Genomic DNA, 6,524 nt, shown 5'->3' on the forward strand with positions numbered 1-6,524 from the left:
GAGGTTAGTTTTCCTCTTAGAGCAAAATGATCTTCAGCTTTGGGAGGGTCCAGATCATAAAGGGTCTTGCGTGTCTGGTCAAGATATGCAGACATATGTCATAGATGGGGAAGCCAGTGAAAAGACAGGATTGTATTGATTTGTTAGAAAGCTCACCCTGGCAGCATAGTAGATAGTTTTACTCTCCCCCTTTTCCTTTCATATTCTAACCTCACTGGGGAAAGGAGCATTATGTTGGTTATTATAATCCCATGAAGAAACAGGGAGAAAGAAGTTTGAGAAACAGAAACGTAATACTCACATACAAACATGTTCCTATGGGGGTCTATTGTCAAAACTCTGAGATTTCTTTGGCAATGTTTACCAAGCACTCAGGCTATCAGATGTTAAACACATAGACTCATTATTCCTCTTTGATTCTGGCAGGCAGGTTGCCTCACTTCTAGTTTGTTTATCTTTCCTGCAGAGCAGATGGTAAGATGCTGAGTGTTGGGGACTGGGACAGGCAATTTATATTCTAAAATAGAGGCTTTATATTTTTAATTTTCCCTTGAAAAATTTCAAATGTACAGAACAATAGAGATAATTTTACTATTAAAATAAAATTAATAATTTTAAATATTTAAAATTAAATATTTAATTTCATAACATTAAAATAGCCAAGAAAGGAATGCTGCTCTTCCTGTCACCCATGTTCAATAATTAGTACTATTTTGCCATCCTTGCTTTATTACTAAATCTACCTTTTTGCTGAAGTCTTTTTTATTCATATTATTTTTGACTAACAAGTAATAATTATAAATATTTATGAGGCACAATGTGACATTTTGATATATGTATAAAATGTGAAATGATTAAATCAAGTAAATTAACATATCCATCACCTCAGTTATGTATAAGTTTTTATGGTGAGACATTTGAAGTTCACTCTCGCTTATTTTGAAATATATAATGTATTATTATTGACTATAGTCACCCTTCTCTGCAGTAGATCTTAAAACCTCTTCCTCCCATCTATCTGAAACTTGACACCCTTTATCAACAGCTCCCTATCTCCCGTCCAAACCCCAGCCTCTAGTAACCACCATTCCACTCTCTACTTGTATGAGTTCAACACTTTTTAGATTCCACACAGAAGTGAGATCATATAGTATATGCCTTTCTGTGCCTAGTCTGTTTCGCTTTTTGCTGAAGTATTTTATTTATTTATTTATTTAATTATTTTTTAAATTGCATTTTAGGTTTTGGGGTACATGTGAAGAACATGCAAGATAGTTGCATAGGTAGACACATGGCAGTGTGATTTGCTGCCTTCCTCTCCTTCACCTATATCTGGCATTTCTCCCCATGCTATCTTTCCCCAACTTCCCACCCCCTGCTGTCCCTCTCCTATTCCCCCCAACAGACCCCAGTGTGTAGTGCTCCCCTCCCTGTGTCCATGTGTTCTCATTGTTCAGCACCCGCCTATGAGTGAGAACATGCAGTATTTCATTTTCTGTTCTTGTGTCAGTTTGCTGAGAATGATGTTCTCCAGGTTCATCCATGTCCCTACAAAGGACACGAACTCATCGTTTTTTATCGCTGCATAATATTCCATGGTGTATATGTGCCACATTTTCCCTGTCCAGTCTATCATAAATGGGCATTTGGGTTGGTTCCAGGTCTTTGCTATTGTAAACAGTGCTGCAATGAACATTCGGGTGCATATGCCTTTATAGTAGAATGATTTATAATTCTTTGGATATATACCCAGTAATAGGATTGCTGGGTCAAATGGAATTTCTATTTCTAGGTCCTTGAGGAATCGCCACACTGTCTTCCACATGGTTGAACTAATCTGTACTCCTACCAGCAGAGTAAAAGTGTTCCTATTTCTCCACATCCTCTCCAGCATCTCTTGTCTCCAGATTTTTTAATGATCACCATTCTAGGCGTGAGATGGTATCTCAATGTAGTTTTGACTTGCATTTCTCTAACGACCAGTGACGATGAGCATTTATTCATATGTTTGTTGGCCTCATGTATGTCTTCTTTTGTAAAGTGTCTGTTCATTTCCTTTGGCCACTTTTGAATGGGCTTGTTTGTTTTTTTCTTGTAAATCTGTTTGAGTTCTTTGTAAATTCTGGATATCAGCCCTCTGTCAGATGGGTAAACTGCAAAAATTTTTCCCATTCTGTTGGTTGCCGATTCCTTCTAATGACTGTTTCTTTTGCCCTGCAGAAGCTGTGGAGTTTGATTAGGTCCCATTTGTCTATTTTGGCTTTTGTTGCCAATGCTTTTGGTGTTTTGATCATGAAGTCCTTGCCTACTCCTGTGTCCTGAATGGTTTTTGCCTAGATTTTCTTCTAGGGTTTTTATGGTGTTAGGTCTTATGTTTAAGTCTTTAATCCATCTGGAGTTAATTTTAGTGTAAGGTATCAGGAAGGGGTCCAGTTTCTGCTTTCTGCACATGGCTAGCCAGTTTTACCAACACCATTTATTAAACAGGGAATCCTTTCCCCTTTGCTTGTTTTTGTTAGGTTTGTCAAAGATCTGATGGTTGTAGATATGTTATGTGGCCTCTGAGGCCTCTGCTCTGTTCCACTGGTCTATGTCTCTGTTTTGGTACCAGTACCATGCTATTTTGATTACTGTAGCCTTGTAGTATAGTTTGAAGTCCAGTAGTGTGATGCCTCCTGCTGCGTTCTTTTTACTTAGAATTGAGTTGGCTATGTGGGCTCTCTTTTGGTTCCATATGAAGTTTAAGGTGTTTTTTTTCCAGCTCTGTGAAGAAGGTCATTGGTAGCTTGTTGGGGATACCGTTGAATCTATAAGTTACTTTGGGCAGTATAGCCGTTTTCACGATATTGATTCTTCCTAACCATGAACATGGAATGTTTCTCCATCTGTTTGTGTCCTCTCTTATTTCGTTGAGCAGTGGTTTGTAGTTCTCCTTGAAGAGGTCCTTTACGTTCCTTGTTAGTTGTATTCCTAGGTATTTTATTCTCTTTGTAGCAATTGTGAATGGCAGTTCATTCTTGATTTGGCTCTCTTTAAGTCTGTTATTGGTGTCTAGGAATGCTTGTGATATTTGCACATTGATTTTGTATCCTGAGACTTCGCTAAAATTGCTTATCAGTTTCAGAAGATTTTGGGCTGAGACGATGGGGTCTTCTAGATATACTATCATGTCATCTGCAAATAGAGACAATTTGGCTTTCTCCTTTTCTAATTGAATACCCTTTATTTCTTTTTCTTTCCTGATTGCTCTGGCTAGAACTTCCAGTACTATATTGAATAGGAGTGGTGAGAGAGGGCATCTTTGTCTAGTGCCAGATTTCAAAGGGAATGCTTCCCGTTTTTGCCCTTTCAGTATGATATTGGCTGTCGATTTGTCATAAATAGCTTTTATTATTTTGAGATACCTTCCATCAATACCTGGTTTACTGAGGGTTTTTAGCATAAAAGGCTGTTGAATTTTGTCAAAAGCCTTCTGTGCATCAATTAAGATAATCATGTGGTTTTTGTCTTTGGTTCTGTTTATGTGGTGAATTACATTTATAGACTTGTGGATGTTGAACCAGCCTTGCATCCCCAGGATGAATCCTACTTGATCATGGTGGATAAGCTTTTTGATGTGCTGTTGCAATCGGCTTGCCAGTATTTTATTGAAGATTTTTTCATCTATGTTCATCAAGGATATTGGCCTGAAGTTTTGTTTTCTTGTTGAGTCTCTGCCGGGTTTTAGTATCAGGATGTTCGTCTCAAAACATGATTTCGGAAGGATTCTCTCTTTTTGGATTGTTTGAAATTGTTTCAGAAGAAATGGTACCAGTTCCTATTTGTGTGTCTGGTAGAATTCGGCTGTGAACCCATCTGGACCTGGGCTTTTTTTGTGTGGTAGGCTCTTAATTGCTGCCTCAACTTCAGATCTTGTTATTGGTCTATTTATGGTTTCGACTTCTTGCTGGTTTACGCTTGGGAGGTTGCAAGTGTCCAGGATTTTATTCATTTCTTCCAGGTTTACTAGTTTATTTGCATAGAGCTGTTCGTAAGAATCTCTGATGATGGTTTTCTCCCTCTTCATCAAACAGAGAAGTACCGATCTCCATGTTGTTGAGCACCTTAAGGAAGGTAAAAGCCATTCCACCACCAATAATCATCTCATTGACTTTGTCCAGCATATTATTGATGACCTGGATCTTGTCTGCAACTTTAGCTCTGCCCAGGATGGCCAGGAAGGATCGCTCTAGGCTCTCCAAGGCCTTGGCAAAGTAGTTCAGCTCCTTCTTCATCAAAAAACCACCAGCATTCTGTGGCAGATTGACGCCTACTATGGATCTGTGAGCTCTGTGAGCAGTGCCAAAAGCATCATTAACATAGACATCCCCTAGCTTGGAAAGTGAATCTTGGAAAGCTTCTATTTTGGCTGGCTCATCCTTAACCTTGTTCCCAGAAGCATCTTTTGCCTTCCCTTTTTCCTCCACATGAAAGCAGAGGTTCTCTAGCAGGTTGACAGACCCAGCAGCTGGGTTGACACAGGGTTTCTCCACTTTTGGTCCTACACAGTCCTTCAAGAACAGAACATCCTTGCTCAGCAGAGATTTGGATTCCACAGCAACAGGCTCTAAGGAGTACTTGTCAGGCATAGGGACACCATCAGGCCAGCCTAGGGGGCTCATAAGGACTACTGACTTAGCTCCATTATCTAAGCAGAATTTGATGCTTGGGACAGCAGGCTTCATCTTCTGGTTGTTTGTTATCTGGTTGTTCTTCATAGAAACATTGAAGTCGACTCTCATAACAACCCGCTTCCCTTTCATGTGCAGCTTGTCCAGTGTCAGCTTGTTAGAAAGAGACGTTTTGGAAATACAGCCAGGAGAGACATCAGTGATTCCGTGGGGAGCTGGCTGCCTTCTGAAGTATTTTAAAGCAAATTTTCTCATGACCTCATATCATTACACTTCTACATGCTTCATTATGCACCTCTTAAAAAGAAACATTTTCTTACATAACCATAATTTCCTTATCACATCTAACAATATTAACAGTAATTCTTGGGTAACCTCTATTATATCCAGTCTACGTTCAAATGTCCCTACTTGTCTTAAAAGTGTATTTGTATAGTTGATTTGTTGAGCTAGGATCCAAACAGAATCAAAGATATTTTAGGTTTTCTTTGGCAACTTCTTTAACCCCACCTTTTCAATTTGTATCGGAGTGTGTTTATGTAGGTCATAATTTTGGAAGCCATTTCCATCCATTTCATTAAACCAGTTACCATGTATAGTTGGCTGAATAACGGCCTTTCCCCTCTCTTACCCATGATATCCGGGTCCCAATCCCTGGAACCTATGAATGTTAACCTACATGGCAAGAGAGATTTTGTAGATGTGATTAAGTTAAGCATCTTGAGATGGGAAGATTATATGGGTGAACATTAAATGCACTTTCATGTGTCCTTATAAGAAGGAAGTGGAGGTTGGGTGTGGTGGCTCACACCTGTAATCCCAGCATTTTGGGAGGTGATCTGTGGGCAGATCACCTGGTCAGGAGTTAGAGACCATTCTGGCCAACATGGCAAAACCCTGTCTCTACTAAAAACACACAAATTATTGGGAGGCCGAGGTGGGTGGATCACGAGGTCAAGAGATCGAGACCATCATGGTCAACATGGTGAAACCCCGTCTCTACTAAAAATGCAAAAATTAGCTGGGCATGGTGGCGCGCGCCTGTAGTCCCAGCTACTTGGGAGGCTGAGGTAGGAGAATTGCTTGAATCCAGGAGGTGGAGGTTGTGGTGAGCTGAGATTGCACCATTGCACTCCAGCCTGGGTAACAAGAGCAAAACTCCGTTTAAAAAAAAAAAAAAAAAAAAAAGATGGAGGAAACGTCCAGAGCCAAAGAATATAGGTGGCTACTGGAAACAGGAAAAGGCAATGGAAGGGGCTCTTTCCTCAAGACTTCAGGGAGCCCTACCTACACCTTAATTCCATTCCAGTAAAATTGATTTTAGACTTCAGGACTCCAGAATGATAGGAGAATAAATTTGTGCTGTTTAAAGCCACCAAGTTTATAGTAGTTTGTTACAGCAGCCATAGGAACTGAATACACCATGGTTCAAAGATATCTATTAAATAGGAATTCTATTCTTTGTAGAAGATGAGATAAGTCAGAGGCCAGAGCTACGGGAGAAGCAACATGCAGTTGAGGAAATGGTAATGAAGTTGGAACTGGATTCTAGACCACATTCTGCCAATGGCTTTGAGCCAAGTTGACCAAGTTGACCTCATTTCCACACATATAAAAATCAAAGGAATGGGCCAGGCACAGTAGCTCATACCTGTAATCCCAGATGTTTGGGAAGTCAAGGCAGGAGGATTGCTTGGGCCCAGGGGTTTGAGGCTGCAGTGAGCCATGATCATGCCAGTGCATTCCAGCCTGAGTGACAGACTAAGACTCTGACTCAAAAACAAATAAAACAAAACAAAACACAAAAGTCAAAGGAATGACTGGGATAAATGCTTCTTGAGGGTCCTTTAATTT

The 6,524-nt window shown here is 40.0% G+C and overlaps 1 pseudogene; it reads right to left on the minus strand.

The window, feature by feature from the left end:
* Window positions 1-4,010: 4,010 nt before the first annotated feature.
* LOC100392501 (phosphoglycerate kinase 1 pseudogene) lies at window positions 4,011-4,832 on the minus strand (annotated as a pseudogene).
* Window positions 4,833-6,524: the final 1,692 nt, after the last annotated feature.

This window comes from Callithrix jacchus, chromosome 15, assembly GCF_049354715.1.
Source record: "Callithrix jacchus isolate 240 chromosome 15, calJac240_pri, whole genome shotgun sequence".
Lineage (NCBI taxonomy): Eukaryota > Metazoa > Chordata > Mammalia > Primates > Cebidae > Callithrix > Callithrix jacchus.